Source organism: Leptopilina boulardi, unplaced genomic scaffold (genome assembly GCF_019393585.1).
Source record: "Leptopilina boulardi isolate dan_hultmark-lab unplaced genomic scaffold, ZJU_Lbou_2.1 LbouV2_121, whole genome shotgun sequence".
Classification (NCBI taxonomy): Eukaryota; Metazoa; Arthropoda; class Insecta; order Hymenoptera; family Figitidae; genus Leptopilina; species Leptopilina boulardi.
In genome coordinates, this window is record NW_026137665.1 from 4,170,915 (window position 1) to 4,189,841 (window position 18,927).

Below are 18,927 nucleotides of genomic sequence, written 5' to 3' on the forward strand. Positions count from 1 at the left end.
AAAATTATTATATTGCGATAGGTTCAAAAAATCTAAAGTGTCAGAAATATTATTAACTATGTCATTATGCATCCGCAAGGGAAAATTAGGTTTAATTACACATGAAGGTTCATTTTTATTATTACAATTCCACCTTGCAAATGGCATATTGAAATCGCCGACCAGACAGAGCGAGCAATTTTGCAATGGCACAAGTGTATCCTCAATAGTACGACACAAACAATTATAAGTCTCGAGCGTTGCACATGGGGGTATGTAGACCGTACCTATAAGAGAAAAACTGCTAATTTTTAGAAATAGGTGCTCAATAGAATTACAGTTAGTTATCAGCAAAGCAGCTTTCAAACATTTTTTTGTGGCAATCAATACACCGCCACCACGTGCACTATCACTCGTAGAAATATTCCTGTCGAATCTGAAAACATCATATTTCACAAAGTTTAGTTCCTGTGTACTAATAGAATCTATTAACCACGTTTCAGTAAGAATAATACAATCATAATCAGCTGATTGAATAGACAGGCGCAGCTCATGTAATTTCGTACGAATCCCCCTTACATTTTGGTAGCAGAGAGAGAAGTTGCGCGCGCAAGAAAAAAGAGACAAATTACTCAGTCCGCATGATGAACTATCGCCGTCACCTGTATGTTCGGTGACATAGCTGTGGATACTTGGCTCGATGTTCTCGGAGAGCTCGAAACAATTTTCGGGATTCCACGCTGAAATGCAAGTTTCAGGTTTCCTTCTCCAGCCTGACGTCGAGCTGCCATTTCGTCCTTCACTTTTTTCAGTTCCACAATTTGAGTCTTCGTACGGTCGAAGGTTAACCAAAGATTGTCGATGGATTCGCGATGTACAGGGGCCTTCTTTGCTGACATGAATGCACGATGAATCTGGTATGCAGTTGCCTCCGACTCGCAAACCAATCTTACAGGTCTACAGGTCTTATATTGAAGATAAAATGATAATTTTTTTTTCATAAAATTGCAGAATTTATTAAAATTAATTTCGCGTGTATTTTTCTTGATTATTTATTTATTTCAAACAAGTGAGGAATAAAATTTAAATTAATTAGTGTGAAAACAATTTGGAAATATATATTTTGTTAATAATGAAAATTACTTTGTTATAATTTTTTATGTTCATTCTCAACTCGAATATTTTCCACTGCGGTTTGTTGATAAATCTGCTTATTGTTAGCTACACTGAAAAAAAGGGTTTGGTATTGACAACCAAACGTTTGGTTAGTATTTAACAGGGACTGTCTCGAAATATTTGTGTCGTGTCCGTGTAGTGTCGCGACTCGACACGTTTGAAAACAATTAAAAGTATCGTGGCGAGACCCGACACTTTTAAAAATTTTCAAACGTATCGTGGCACGACCCGACACAGTTAAGAAATTCATAATTGTATCGTGGCGAAGCACGATACGTTTAGAAATTTGTAATCGTATCGTGGCAGGACTGGACACGTTTACGAATTTCCAAAAGTATCGTGGCGCGACTAGGCACAATAAAAATTTGAGAATCGTATCGTGGGGCTAAACTACACGACACAATACAAAAATAATTATGAATTTCGTGTCGCATACAATGAAACTTGTTGATCAACATCTTGACAGTTTATTAATCCTTCAATAACATTTCAAGAAATAAAATTAAAATAAAATAGATATAGATTGAATATATATCAAATGTAAATTATTAAATTTATATTATATTATATTATATTATATTATATTATATTATATTATATTATATTATATTATATTATATTATATTATATTATATTATATTATATTATATTATATTATATTATATTATATTATATTATATTATATTATATTATATTATATTATATTATATTATATTATATTATATTATATTATATTATATTATATTATATTATATTATATTATATTATATTATATTATATTATATTATATTATATTATATTATATTATATTATATTATATTATATTATATTATATTATATTATATTATATTATATTATATTATATTATATTATATTATATTATATTATTTCCACGAATTTCTGTTTTCATCTTATACTGTTTATTTTCATGTATTTCTTTTTGTATTATCAACAACTTATTGTCTAGTATGTAAACAAACCACACTTAAAATTAAAAATTATTTTTGTTCAATAAAAGTAATAGATTAATTTAATTTATTAACGTTTTAATATTATTATGATTTAAAGAATTGAAAAAAATGTAAGACTTGATTACGAATTCAATATCAGTTTTTTAAAATTCAAAATGGCGGATCCAATATACCGAATCAAAATAACTAAAAATGGGCAAATTCGTCTAAACCATGTTACCCAGGGGTTTTCGGGGTCGCTGATTACGAATCTGACATCAGTTTTTCAAAGTTCAAAATGGCGGATCCAATATGGCGGAAGACAAAATAAAAAATTAATCGGATTGTATTAAAAACCTATTACTCGGGGGTTTTCAGGGTCATTGATTACGAATTGTGACAAAAGTTTTTCAAAATTCAAAATGTCCCAAAAAACGCTCGAGTAACAAGTTTCAAAAGATCCGATCCTTTTTAAAAAATTGTTCAGCATATTAGATCCGCCATTTTGAATATTAAAAATAGGAAAAGAACTAGGCGCAATTGCGCCTACATCTAGGGTTTCGTGGCGCTTTAAATTTTAATGTCAACTACTGGGACATGTCAACTATAGGGACATGTCAACTATATGGACATGTCAACTATATGGACATGTCAACTATTGGGACATGTCAACTATTGGGACATGTCAATTACTGAGACAGGTCAACTACTGGGACATGTCAATTATAGGGGCATGTTAACTAATGGGACATGTAATGTCCATTCATGTAATGTCCATTCGGGAAAATGTCCATTCAGTAAATGGAGATTTGGGATCTGTGGGCCCCAACATTTGAATTTGGGAGCTCTGGTGCCCCAAAATTTGAATTTGGGATCTGTGGTGCCCCAAAATTCGAATTTGGAAGCTATGTTTGCCCAAAATTTGAATTTGGGATCTGTGGTGCCCCAAAATATACTACGGACAGACGGACGCCAAAGTGAAACTATAACACAGAAAATTAAAAGGCATTAAAATAAGCTGCAACGCTTATTATTTTAATCCAATTTTGCTTATTTTAATCCATTTTGGTATTAAAATAAGCAAAATTAGATTAAAATAATAAGCGTTGCAGCTTATTTTAATGCCTTTTAATTTTCTGTGAAGGCTTTCGGCCATGGGCCACGAAACCCTAAAAAACTGGTCTTACATTTGTAATCAGCGACCCTGAAAACTCCTCAGTAACCGGTTTCAATCCAATCCGATTAATTTTTTATTTTGTCGTCCGCCATATTGGATCCGCCATTTTGAATTTTAAAAAACTGATGTCAGATTCGTAATCAGCGACCCCGAAAACCCCTGGGTAACATGGTTTAGACGAATTTGCCCATTTTTAGTTATTTTGATTCGGTATATTGGATCCGCCATTTTGAATTTTAAAAAACTGATATTGAATTCGTAATCAAGTCTTACATTTTTTTCAATTCTTTAAATCATAATAATATTAAAACGTTAATAAATTAAATTAATCTATTACTTTTATTGAACAAAAATAATTTTTAATTTTAAGTGTGGTTTGTTTACATACTAGACAATAAGTTGTTGATAATACAAAAAGAAATACATGAAAATAAACAGTATAAGATGAAAACAGAAATTCGTGGAAATAATATAATATAATATAATATAATATAATATAATATAATATAATATAATATAATATAATATAATATAATATAATATAATATAATATAATATAATATAATATAATATAATATAATATAATATAATATAATATAATATAATATAATATAATATAATATAATATAATATAATATAATATAATATAATATAATATAATATAATATAATATAATATAATATAATATAATATAATATAATATAAAAATTATATATTATTGTATATTATTTTGTATGCATATTATTATTAGTATTATTATTATTCCATATATACTATATTATAACAGATAATACATAATAGATAAGTTTAAATTAATTGAACAATTTTTTTTCATGCGACACGACATATTTATGCAGAATTATCGTGTCGTGGCAAGTCATGATACGATACGATTCTCAAATTGTTAATGTGTCTAGTCGCGCCACGATACTTTTGGAAATTCGTAAACGTGTCCAGTCCTGCCACGATACGATTACAAATTTCTAAACGTATCGTGCTTCGCCACGATACAATTATGAATTTCTTAACTGTGTCGGGTCTTGCCACGATACGTTTGAAAAGTTTGAAAAGTGTCGGGTCTCGCCACGATACTTTTAATTGTTTTCAAACGTGTCGAGTCGCGACACTACACGGACACTTTCTTAAAATTCAACAACATTTCGTGTCCGAGACAGTCCCTGGTATTTAAGCAACCAATTTTTTTTTATTGAATCAACAAAATTTTGGTTGTCCCAATCAAACTTTAGTTAGGACAACAAAAATACATTTTTTTCTAATTTTGGTTGTGTCAAACAAATTTTGATTGAGACAATTAAAATTTTGTTGATTCAACAAAAAACTTTTGGTTGCTTAAATACCAACCAAACGTTTGGTTGTCAATACCAAACTCTTTTTTCAGTGTATACCTAGATAAATTTTCGAATGATTTAGAGATTTGTTTTTTTTTTTTGATGTTGAGAAAATTATTGCTTAAAATTATTATTACTATTGTTATTATTATTGATCAGTTCAATAATGCTACACACGCTACGTGAAAACGAATGTTAACTTCTTGATGTGATTTAAATATTTGCAAAAGAATCCAACTCAGAAAAGTGCTTAACATCATTTAGTTAAAATTAAGATATTAACTTATATTTTCCAATTAAATGGAATTTATTAAATATAATTAATTATGTATATGCTTCATGATTATTATCATGAATCATCCCAGGTGAATTTTCAAAAAAAGGGTAAATATATTTTTATTAAAAACGCGTTCTTCGTTGTTCTGAATCATTGTAAACATTAATTTTTTTGTTGATGAAAAAATATTTGACTTTTGGAGAATATTAAATAATATATATAAATAAATGAATAGTATCAAATAAGTCATTATTATCATTACACTTAAATATTTAATAGATCAAAATATTTTATTTTCCTTTAATAAAATAGTGTATTAACATTAAATAACACATTATTTATATTAAATAATTTAATTAATTAAAATTAATAAAGTTATTCTATAAAATACTTTTTATTTGTATGAAAAAAATGAAATATTTGAGTGAAATAAATTAATTAATTGTTTCAAGTAAATCATTATTATCGTTTCAAATAACCCAAAATTTCTATTCAAAATCAATTAAAATTTAATTATTACCCAAAATTTTAATTCAAAATCAATTAAAATTCAATTATTACCCAAAAATTTCAATTCAATAATTATCCAAAATTTCAATTCAAATTCAATTATTTTTAAAAATTTAAATTCAAAATCAACTAAAATTCAATTATTTCCCAAAATTTCAATTTAAAATCAAAGAAAATTCAATTATTTTCAAAATTTTCAATTCAAAATCAACTAAAATTCAATTATTCACAAAAATTTTAATGCAAAATTAATTATTATCAAATTTTCAATCAAAAATCAACTAAAATTGAATTATTATCCAAAATTTCAATTAGAATTCAATTATTTTCAAAAATTTGAATTTAAAAACTTCTAAAATTTAATTATTTCTAAAATTTTCCATCGAAATTTTTTTTAAAATTTAACAATTTCAATTAGAACTCTAAGGAAATTCAATTTTTTAAAACTATTTTTATAATATTCTTTGAAAATTCAACTATCTGAAACCATTTTTCAATTAAAAATGGTTGTCAAATTATTGTATTTTTGTCCGCAATTTCTAATAAATTTTTTAATGAAATCTTCAAAAATTGTTAATTAAAAATCACTTGAAGTTCAATTAATTTTAAAAATCTCAATTGTAAATCTTTAAAAATTCAATTACATTTAAAAAATGTCTGAAATTATTTGATAAATTATTTTTAGTTTTGTAAAATTTAATTATTGTCTGAAAATTAACAAAATCTTTTAAAATTCAATTATTTCTATAACTTTCAACTTTAAACCCTTCCAAAAGTATTATTATTTAAAAAAAATTTTTTTTTTAAATCTGTAAAATATTTTTGTTAAAATAAAAAAAAATGACTTTTTTTGGAATATAAATCGACTAAAACGACTTTTTTTGTGCCTTTAAGTCGATCCGAGGCCTGAAATAAACGAAATATTTGAGTGAAATAAATAAATTAATTGTTTCAAGTAAATCATTATTATCGTTTCAAATAAATATTTAATTGATTGAAATATTTTTTTATTTATCTTGATAAAATAGTGTATGAGGATTAAATAACGAATTATTTGTATTAAATAATTCAGTTTATTTTCAATCAATTACATAAATTTATTGTGTCAAATACTTTTTATTTGTATCAAATAAACGAAATATTTGAGTGAAATAAATAAATGAATAGTTTCAAGTAACTCATTATTTGTATTAAATAAATTCATTTATTCAATTCAATTAATTATTTAATTGAACCAAATACGATGTATTTGGTTCAAATAAATGCGATTTCAAATAATTCAAGTTATTTGAATCAAAATACATATTTTTTTTGATCCAAATATAAAGTATTTGAACCAATTAAATATTTTTCAAATAATTTTGAAGTATTTGAATCAAATAAATTTTTTTTCAGTGTATAAAATGAAATTTCTAAACGAAGCTGAAGTACGCAACGTTTATGATAAACGATTTCTAAAGAAATAATTTTTTAAAATGAAAAATTCTATGATTTTTTGCCTAAAAAAATTTTTTTTTTTATAAATTGTTGATTAATGAAAACTACAAGAAATATTTTTTAGGCAAAAAATTAGGATTAATTAGAATTTTTTAATTTTTAAAAATTATTTCATTAAAAATCGTTTATCATAAACGTTGCGTACTTCAGCTTCGTATTTCTAAATAATTCACATTATGGAATAATCTATGCACCCCTTTTATTAATAAAACATAATAAAGAAGCGCGGTTAGTTATTCTTTTTTCGGTTGCAAATCGTTTCTTTTTTTTAAAAAAAAAAGAAAAATTCATCTTTCCTCAACGATAGTGGATATAAATAAGGGGTGGCAAAAAAAAAAAAAAAAAAAAGTGTTTATGTTGATCAATTTCGCACCTTGTCGTGCAGTAAGATATAAACCATAGAAAGGGGGTGAAGGAGCGAAGTGGTTTAAAAACCCGTTGCTGGGTGATGGCTGAGGTTTGAGAGGAGCGGTGGCGGTGGTGATTGGGGTGGAAATGCAAGGGATGGAGGGGGTTGTTCTTGGTTTCCCCCTTGCGACACTAGCGCCACAGCAGAGGCTCCAGTTCGAGCTCAGCATCACCCGTGGTGGTTTCGCGCGCGTTATACAATTGGTGAATTCAATTTTTTCCGAAAAAGAAAGAATTTTTCTCCTTGCAAAAAAATTTAAAAAAAAAATACATTATACTCGGGGGAAAAAGTTACTATAAAAATTGTAAAAAAAAAAAAAATTATAATGTTTATAAAGAAAAAAATTCAAATTTTCTTCTATTAAAAACTGGAAGTATATCGATCAAGATTTTGCGAATTATATTTTATACAGAAAAATTAAGTTTTTAAAGGAAAAAAAAAAATGCAAAAATGGAAAACAAAATAGGAAAGTGTTTATTGGATCATGTGAAACTTTATGAAAGTGATAAAGGTCAATGTCGCCGAAGAAAAAGTGTCCTGGAACGAGATTTGTGCTTTAGGATTGATGATAGTGTATAGTGAGTGAAAGTTAAGTTTTTAAAAAAAAGAAATCAAAAGTGTTTTTATAAAAGGATCAAAAAAGTGTTTCAAATACAAATAATGTGGAAGTGGTAATATTTTGGAAAAATAAAAAACAATTTTTCTTGAAAAGGAAGCTGTTGGGATTAATGCTAAATTCGAAATAATTATACAAAACAAGTAAAGCTGTGACCGCCAATGGGTCGAGCGAATGAACGCAGATGGAAAAATCAATTAATCAAATTCTCGTTATCGCACACAACGAGTTGAATATAAATTATCAAGTTTACTTGACTTATTGTCATTTTGTTTTTAAATTGAATTTTTTCCCACAAAAATTGGGCTAATTATTATATAGATATATAAAATTGAATAAAAAAAAAAGAAATTAACGTAATGAAATTTAATTGAGGAAGAAGTTGTTGTTTCATTGTAAATCAAATGGATTGCAATTAGAAAAGTGGTTTACTCTCCTCAGGTGCAGTGAGAACAATCGACAATCAATCGGTTTTAGAATTGTGAATTGGAGTAGTGTTAAATTAAAGTTCTATGGGTGGAGCGCGCAAGTAGTCCTACATAGGAATTCAAGTGTTTCCAAGGAGTTGCTCCTTTTAAGTTCCTTCAACCTCGCAAAGAACAATCCTTTTCTTCCCTATCGTGTCTTCCATTTCCCACCTTCATTCCAAACTTCTTTCTTCTTCTTCTTCTTCTTTTTTTCCCCCTTTCTCGTGAGGACGCCTTAACTCAACTGGAAAAAGACGTACTTTGCAAGGGTAATTTTTATAATTACATATTTTTCATTGAATAATAATGTCAAGAATATTGATTCGAAAATAAAGAAAAAATTAACACTCTTTTTCTCTTAATAGAAATATTTATTTACGGAAAAATTATATATATCTTTTTTTTTTGTTTTGTATCAACTCTGCCACAAAGTGGAAAAACGTATATATAATCGTCACTTACGTATGTTTTTCCGTCCGTAAGGCAGAACTAAATATTTCTTTAAAAAAATAGGGGAAAGAATTTTTTTTTTCTTTTTTAATGAGTTTTCGAATATATTTCTTATTTATTATATAATTATTTTGTATATAGTTGAGAAAATTTTTGCATGTTGAGTAAAAAGGGGCGGGTCCGACCTTCGATTCACGGTTCTGAATATGGGTAAACATAAAGTGAAACATATTTCTAACTGGGGAATATACATTTATTTGTATTTACTTGATAAGAGAATTTAGCTATTCTTGAAACATGCAAATTTACTGCAATTTTATTCAATTTTAATGAAGGAAATAATTATTCTCAAAATCTGAATATATAAATCATAGAAACTGTTATCAGATCTATTTAGAGGGTTATTGGAATCTATTTATAATTTACATTCAATAAATTAAGAAATATAGTATATTCATATTCTCATATCATTGATTAACATTTTTTTTTGTTCTTGATTGCATAAAAATTTCCAGTACGTTTGCTTCTATTTTTTCAAAGTATGAATATACATTGATTTTAATAACTTATTTTAATAAATAATTTTAATAATCAATTTTAATATCTAATTTTAATAACTAATTTCAATACCTACTTTCAATAATTAATTAAATAAATAAATTAATAATTAAATAATTTTAAAAAGCAATTTTAATAACTGACTTTAATAACTAATTAATAATTAATTTCAATACCTAATTTTAATAAATAAATAAATTAATAAATAAATAATTTTAAACTAATAATTAACTTTAATACCTAATTTTAATAATTAATTAAATAAATTAATTAATAAATAATTTTTGAACAGCAGTTTTAATAATTAATTTTAATTAATATTTAGTATTATTCTCTAAATTTAAATTAGTGAAAATCTCTACTAATTTTCAGTCAGTTTTCACTAGTACTTTACTAAAAAAAAATATTACTAAATCAAATATACAGTAATACTTTAATAAAAATTAGTAAAAATTTCTACTAATTTGAATTAGTGAACGAATTCTCGTTAATTAAAATTTAGAAAGTACCCTTTTTGTCATTGTATATATTCACCATTAGTGCATCTCGTTAATAAATATTTGATTTTGAAAGTTAAAAATTTAAACATACACTGAGAAAAAGAATTTAGTGTTTGCAACAAAATTGTTTGGTTAGGCAATTTTGGTTCTTGTAACCAAATTTTGGTTAACTGAAACAAAGTCGTAGAGTTATCTCATCCAAATATTTGTTTAGGCCAACCAAATATTTTTTTAGGTCATCCAAATATTTGTTTAGGCCAACCAAATTATTTGGTTGAACATTTTTAAATTCCAACCAAAATTTAGTTACGACAACAAAATAATTTGGTTAATACAAACAAAATAGTTTGGTCTAAAATACCAAATGATCGTTTGTTGTCCTAACCAAAATTTGGTTGCGACAACCAAATAATTTGATTCGCTCTCAGCTCGTAGCTTTAAAAAAAAAAAAAAAAAAAAAAACTGTTTGTTTGATCAACCAAACATTTTTGTTGACCTAACAAAAAAAATTTGGTTGAGCTAACCAAACATTTTTGTTGACCTAACAAAAAAAATTTGGTTGAGCTAACCAAACATTTTTGTTATGCCATTAAAAAACACTCAACCAAATTTTTGGTTGGCTCAAACAAATAGTTTGGTTGCTTAAATACCAAGAAAATTTTTTTGTTGGCCCAACCAAATTTTGGTTGCTCTGACTAAACATTTTTCTCAGTGTATTTTAATTTGAAAATTTTGTTGATAAAAAATTGTAGAAAAAGAAAAAACAATTTTTTTTTTCCTATTTTAAACTTGTTAAAAAAGTTCCATAAAAATATTTGATCAAATTGTTTTTTTTTTATTTTTAATATGAAAAAATTACGGTCTGACAAAAAATTAAAATATCTGAATGTTTTTTAATACTCTCCATATTAATAAAAAAAAAAAACAACAACAACCACCTATTATAGAGTAAAATACGCATTAAAGTTGTATTCCATAAAAATTATTTTCGCAATTTCTCTTTTGAATTTAATATTATAACAAAGCCTTTTATTTTTGATGCGTAAAAATAAAATTCAAAATTAAATTCTCCATTTCGGATCCTATTTCATCTTTTCATACTTGTACTTAATAGTAAAAATGAAGTAAAAATTGCTTTCTTGATTATTACGTATATATATCTTCAAATGCCCTTTATGCTTATAAAACAAATCTTTTATTTTTCTATTTTTTAATACTTTTGTCTTTCTCTAAAGATGTTGTCTTGTAAGCAATTTCATTTCATATTTATATACAGAATTATCTCTTTATTATTATTATTTTTATTATTAATAATAATAATAATAATAATAATAACAATAATAATAATAATAATAATAATAATAATAATAATAACGAAAAATATACGCAATTGAAAAAAAAATTATTATTATTATTATTATTATCATTATTATTATTATTATTATTATTAATAAAAATAATAATAATAATAAAATTTTTCTTTTTTCAATTGCGTATATTTTTCGTTGGAATAATCGTTTGCAATAATTTTTAATAACTATTTAATCAAATATCAACAATAATATAAAATGTCATTTGAAAGAAAAACAATTAAATGTTAATTAATTAATAACAATTAAAAATGTTAAAATAATAACAGTTAAATAAAACAAATCATTGTTTTGGAAAAAAAAGTGCCATGGTGTAAATTAGTCGATTATTTCTTTTTATTGGAATGAATTTAATTAACATTGGGAAAAAATTATTCAATTAATATGTCAAATATTTAAAAGATTGTTCTCGATTTAGATTTTGAAAAATAATAATGATAATAAAATAAAAATAATTCGATTGTTTTTATTATTTCTGGTTTGAATTTTTGGAATCTACATATTAGATTAGAGAAAGAGAGTGTGTGTGAGAGAGAAAGAAAGAGGAGAACGAATTTCCATCAGTTGAAAACAGAGAATTAAATTGAAATTTACACGCTTTACAGGCTCATGATTCGGAAAAATTGCAGAAATTTATAGTGCGAAAAATCAATATTCAAAATTGCTTCTACTGCATTTCGCATGAGGCGAGTATTGAATTTCGAGTGTATCATTCTCGTTTAAATGAATTACAAAATCGAAAACAAAAAAAAATTGAAACTCAAAAATTTTTATCGTTGATTAATATTTTTTTTTTTCTATTGTTGATATAGTATACGGTAATTTAAATATTTTATTATAATCAATTATTGGAAGATGAGTGATAAATATTTTAATTAACTTTTGTAACTTTTTGATGCCTTGATTTTTGTTTATCATAATCAGATTTATTTAACAAAAAGAAGAAATATAAATTAAAAAATAAAATTTTTACAAATCGACGCCTACCGTCCATATAATCGTAACACAAATGTCAGAACTATATAATCGTAACTCGGAGCTCAGTTCAATATGAACGTAGTTAATTTTCAGAAGAATAAAATTGTATCTCAACGATCAATTCTATATAATTGTATCTCAAAACTCAACGTAATTATTATAATTATTATATTATATTATAGGGTCATTCCATTATATTTCATCTGAAGTCGTTGCGGCCTATTTTTGGAAAAATCTGATAATTTGTAATAATGATATTTAATATCCGTACAATTCATTTTTGGCAAATTTTTTATAAAATTATTTGTATTTGCTTTGGAATTTTAATTTTTAAGTTGAGGTGCACGGAAAAAAGGTTATTTTGACAGCTTTGGAAATTTAATCAAAAAACACAAAAATAATTTAGATAGAATAAATTTTTTGTTTGATATATATTCAAAATAGTCCAATTTACTTATATTAATTGATTTCTATGTTAAAAAGGACAAAATATTATATGAAAATTGATTTTTAAACTTGCCTGTCAAATGCCAAAATTCACCATATTTTTATTACATTTTTCTAGAAAGTTAATAAATATTTAAAAAATTATTACAGCTTAATATTAAGTACTTTCAATGTACTTTCATATGATGCGCTGACTTTTTAATATTATGTAGTAGAAATAGGAAAAATTTTACTTTGAATGTTGAACTTTCCAGGATTTTCGGTGATTTTGAACACTTGTATCTCCTCAGGTGCAAAATAAAAAAATACAATTTTTGTCTTAATATTTAAGTTAGACCTTGTTTTCCATTCTGTCAAATTTTGGCGATGGATTTCGAGCTATTTTATGGTTTTATTCATTTTTGAAAATCAGCTTCGAAAAACGAAATTGAAGGTTAAAATGCAAGTGGTTCTGCGATGACTGAAGTTGGCTGTCTTGATATCGATGTATTTGATTAAATTCAAATTTAAGTTTGCAAATAAGATTTGAACATTAAAATTCATAATAATTCTTTAAAAATATTATTTATAAGATTTATTTAAATCATTAAAGAAAATATAATATTAAAAATTGCTTAGTAAATAAAATTTTGATTTTTATTATTTTTTACATCATTGGAAACTCTTATGAATGACATTTAAAATTAAATAATTACTTCAAAGTAAATTTTATTTAAAAAATTTATTGGGAGTTATACTTTAGTATTTAATATATGACAATTACTATTAATTGCTCCTCACAATTAACTCCCAATAAATTTTTTAAATAAAATTTATTTTGAAGTAATTATTTAATTTTAAATGTCATTCATAAGAGTTTCAAGCCAACTTCAGTCATCGCAGAACCACTTGCATTTTAACCTTCAATTTCGTTTTTCGAAGCTGATTTTCAAAAATGAATAAAACCATAAAATAGCTCGAAATCCATCGCCAAAATTTGACAGAATGGAAAACAAGGTCTAACTTAAATATTAAGACAAAAATTGTATTTTTTTATTTTGCACCTGAGGAGATACAAGTGTTCAAAATCACCGAAAATCCTGGAAAGTTCAACATTCAAAGTAAAATTTTTCCTATTTCTACTACATAATATTAAAAAGTCAGCGCATCATATGAAAGTACATTGAAAGTACTTAATATTAAGCTGTAATAATTTTTTAAATATTTATTAACTTTCTAGAAAAATGTAATAAAAATATGGTGAATTTTGGCATTTGACAGGCAAGTTTAAAAATCAATTTTCATATAATATTTTGTCCTTTTTAACATAGAAATCAATTAATATAAGTAAATTGGACTATTTTGAATATATATCAAACAAAAAATTTATTCTATCTAAATTATTTTTGTGTTTTTTGATTAAATTTCCAAAGCTGTCAAAATAACCTTTTTTCCGTGCACCTCAACTTAAAAATTAAAATTCCAAAGCAAATACAAATAATTTTATAAAAAATTTGCCAAAAATGAATTGTACGGATATTAAATATCATTATTACAAATTATCAGATTTTTCTAAAAATAAGCCGCAACGACTTCAGATGAAATATAATGGAATGACCCTATAATAATAATAATTATTATTATACTCTTTTCAGTGAAATCTTTTTATCATTATCATTATAAAAATGATTTTTTGTTTATAAAAGATATAAAATAAAATAATTATTTAAATTTAATGCTTCGAAAGAATTCTGCAATGCACTAATTTTATTAAAAAAAATTATCTTTTCAAATGGATTCTGAAACATCGATTTTCACCAGTATATTTAGTTATAAACAAGAATATTTATTTTAAAAAATTTTGTGTACTTTAAATAAAAATTAACTTTTAATATCTTTTTTACAGATTTATTAGAAGATAAGATTATTAATTTATTTTTATTTTACGAAAGCTCAAATAATAATTATAATAATTACGTTGAGTTTTGAGATACGATTATATAGAATTGATCGTTGAGATACGATTTTATTCTTCTGAAAATTAACTACATTCATATTGAACTGAGCTCCGAGTTACGATTATATAGTTCTGACATTTGAGTTACGATTATATGGACGGGAGGCGTCGAAATTATGTACTGAACTACGATGCTCAAGTTCACAACGTTTACATTCAACAATTTTTAGAAGAAATATTTTTTTAGATAAAAAAATTTTGTTTTCTGTTTCAAAAATATTTTTTTTCTAATCGTTGATCATATAATGACGTTCTTCATCATCGTTACAGAACGTAAAATTTTTAATATTTCAAATAAATTAAAAAAAATAATTTTTTTTATAATTTATGTATATCTTATTAATTTATAAATAAATAATTAGTCCCATTGGTAACAGATAAATTTGTCAAAAAATTAAAATTCTGATAACAAAACACTGACATGATTATTTTTGTGTGAGCAAATAAAACTGAAATATGATGGTGACAACTCTCACATTATATAAACACAACACAAGTGAAGTCAATGAACTTAGATAAAAATAGTAGAAATTAAGTTATTTGTTCAATTTTTTTTATAACCTTGAGACTAACGGAAGGCTTAAACGTTAGCAGCAATGTTTTTTTTTTAATTAAATATTAAAATTTTTGAAAATTTTCTATGATAATTTTTGTTGCATTTTGCCGGCAGTTTAAAGATTAATAATGAAAAAAATATGCATTTCTAAATAAGTAACATCTCAGAGAGATTAATCTTATTTTTACATAGTTGGCATTTTTTTACATAGTGAGTTTTGAAAAATCTGCATACAGATACATTGGCTTTCGCATGCCCAGGTTATGTGGGGTTGATAAATAAAAATAAAAGTTTTCTATTCCTATGGTTATCCTGCGTTATCAATTTTAAAAAATAATAAAAACTATTTTCAACGTCAAAGCGGAATTAACAGCATACAAGAAAAAAAAAGATTTAAATAAATCAATAAATGATAAATAAATTAAACTAAAATAGGGTAGAGCGGTATGAGCATATTGGGCAAGATGAGACAGTTAATACCTACGTAAATTTTTATACTTTTTGTAAATATTTGTTTTAATTCTGAAAATATGAATAATATTAAATACCTTTTTCAATAAAATTTGTGTTTTTGTAAAATAAATTTATGAAAATTAATATTTAAAAATTTCGACTATATTTCCTCTTTCAAAATTTTCTAGGCCCGATCCGATCCGATTTTTATTCTCTAAGATACAGCCATTTGAATTTTACGTTGCATGAACTAAAATCCCTTTAAAAATGAAAAACAAATTGCAAAGAACTTATAGCACTAAAACTTGTTCCTTGGGGGTTTTTGGGGCTGCTGATTACAAATCCGATGTCAGATTTTCAAAATACAACATGGCGGACTCTTTTTTAGAAAATTCACTAGATTTGCCTGAAACTTATTACTCGGGGGTTTTTGGGGACGCTGATACTCATCCAATGTCAGATTTTCGAAATCTGACACATCGGATTTGTAATTAGCGACTCCAAAAACCCCCAAGGAACAAGTTTCAGTGCTATAACCCAGGTGAAACGATTCTACGGAAACTACTCCACAGAAATTCCGTAAAAATTATATACGGAATTCCGCAAAAATTTCCGCAAAATTTTTGAAAGAAGTTCTTTTGTAATTTTGCGAATTTTTTATAAGAATTACACACATAATCTCTGTATAGAATTGCACAAAATTTTTGTTAGAATTTCACAACTGTACACTGAAAAAAATTTAGCCGAAATCCTCAACTACCTTTAGTTAACTGACTTGAAAGTAGTAAAAGTAACTACATTTTTGGTTATTTTAACTATGTGCGTGTAGTCAATTTAACTATTTTTTATGGAGTTAAGAATTAGTAGTTAATTGTACTTAACAAAAGTAGTTAAATCAACTTTAAAAATTAGAACAATTACAAAATCTCCTTGACCCAACTAAATTCTTAGTTCTTTTAACTACTTTTTAACAGTCCATACAACTTTTTAAATTCAGTTAAGGACCTATTGAACTATGCAGGGTAGTTAAAAAGTAGTCAAATCTACTAGTTTTTTTATTGAGTGTATTGTTTACTGATTTTTTTGTAATTTTAAAATAACTGCTGGTGGATACATTGAAAAAAATTAGTCGAGAAATTCAACTACCGTTAGTTAGTTGACTGAAAAATAGTAAAAGTAACTAATTTTTTGGTTAAAAATTTTTTTAACCAAAAATTTGGTTAAAAGTGCGAGTAGTCAATTTAACTATTTTTTATAGAGTTAATAATTACCTAGTATTGATCTGACTTAAAAATGTAATTGAGTCAACTACAAAAATTAAAGCAACTACAAAATCTCATCGGACCAACTATATTCTTAGTTTTTTTATCTACTTTTTGGTAGTCAATACAAATTTTTAAATTTCGTTGAGGACGTATTGAATAACGCAAGGTTGTTAACAAGTAGTAAAATCTACTAGTCTTTTTACAGTGTATAAAATAAAATTTACGTTATGATCTGATGTATAGGAATCAAGGTGTCAACCGAACACTTTTAACGAGAAAAATGACCTCTAAATGCATGCTCAAAAGTATAGAATCAAACTTCCATATAATTATATCAAATAAAATAACAATTTTTTAAATTAGTTTTAGCTGTTACTATAACGAGTGATTTAGTTTTAAAAGAAAGTTCAATTTCTCAGCAATTTTTGGTAAATAATAAGAATCAGCTTTTATGGTGAAAAGAATGTAATATATTAAAATTAAAATTGCAAACACATTAAATAAATCTGAAATCTAATTGAATAAATAAAAAAAAATAAAAAAATTTGGAAAACGTTTTATTGACCTCTCAAATAAGTTCGACTAGATATTAATTAATCTATCATAAATTCTATATTATATCCACCAGGAACATCATCGTCGACTAGTTTTCGTTATAGTAGCAGCAGTTATTTTAAAATCACAAAAAATCAGCAAAAAATAAAGTTGTGTAATTTTATTGAAAATTTTGTGCAATTCTGTATGGAATTCTTCCAAAAAAAATTCGCACAATTACAAAAGGAATACTTCCAAAATTTTGCGGAATTCCGTATGGAATTTCCGTGGAGTGATTTCCGTAGAATCGTTTCACCTGGGAAGTACTTTGCAATTTATTTTTCGTTTTTAAAGGGATATTAGTTCATGTAACGTAAAATTCAAAAGGCCGTATCTTAGAGAAAAAAAATCGTATCGAGCCTAGAAAGTTTTGACAGAGGAAATATAGTACTTTCAATTAAAATTTGGACCAATTATATAAAAAAAATTTTTGAAGATTTTATAGAGTGTCTAATATTGCCAAAAACGGCATTTTTCACGCTTTCGGGTTAGAATATCTCAAAACGCTGACGTGATGGAACAATTTCGTTGTCATTTTTGGATTCAACGTGACAAATACATCGGAAATATGACTATTTCGGTATCTGGGTCTGAAATTTGTAGACCTGTGTAATTAATAAAGTAGATTAATTAGATTAGACTAAAAATGTTTAGGAAATATAAAAAGAAATCTAGGAGACAAAATTGGTCAGAACAAAATATGAGTAGTGCAGTGCAAGCTGTTTTAAATGAAAATTAGAATAAACCCATTCCGGATTAACTATTCGTCCAGTGAAAATGCCTGGTTTGCAGCATAAATAATTTCGTTTTCTTGATTTAACTTTGTTTTTTAATTACAAAAAGATTATTAACATTTATCACATTCGGAAATAATGCTGTGATGTAAAAATTAAGTTAATATTAATTAAGTTACTTATAATTCATGTAAATTTTTCAACTGCAAAGATTCTTAAATTTAAATATTATTAATGCAACTTTAATGTATTGAATAGTTTCACATTATAAAGCTGAAATAAATATAAATTGTCCATCCTAAATAAATGTCAAAAGATAAAATTGTAAAAAGACTTGTTTATTAAAAAAAAATTATTTTATTATTGTTATTGTTGTAAGAAATTATTCAATTTTTCATGATAATTTTCACTAAATGAATGAAAAAACTAAAATAAACAAAAAATTAATTCTCAAATTGAAAAAAAAAATCGAAAAAATGGTTTTCCGGTATGTATATAGAACAAAAATGAAATTTTGCGATGAGTTCGTAATAAGAGAAGTGTAGCATGAAGAAGAAGTTCTTTGCGCGGAAAATCTTTTCCATCCGTTTAATATAGCTGAACGCCTGATTCATAAATT

At 25.2% G+C, this 18,927-nt stretch overlaps 1 protein-coding gene across 4 annotated transcripts in view; it reads left to right on the forward strand.

Moving 5' to 3' along the window:
- The first annotated feature begins 7,474 nt into the window (after window positions 1–7,474).
- Window positions 7,475–18,927, forward strand: part of LOC127285439 (basement membrane-specific heparan sulfate proteoglycan core protein-like) — a 389,597-nt gene continuing 378,144 nt past the window's right edge. For all 4 annotated transcript variants that reach the window (XM_051311444.1, XM_051311455.1, XM_051311463.1 and 1 more), the window contains exon 1: window positions 7,475–8,676. The gene's annotated coding sequence lies outside the window, so the exon portion shown is untranslated. The remainder of the gene's footprint in view (window positions 8,677–18,927) is intronic.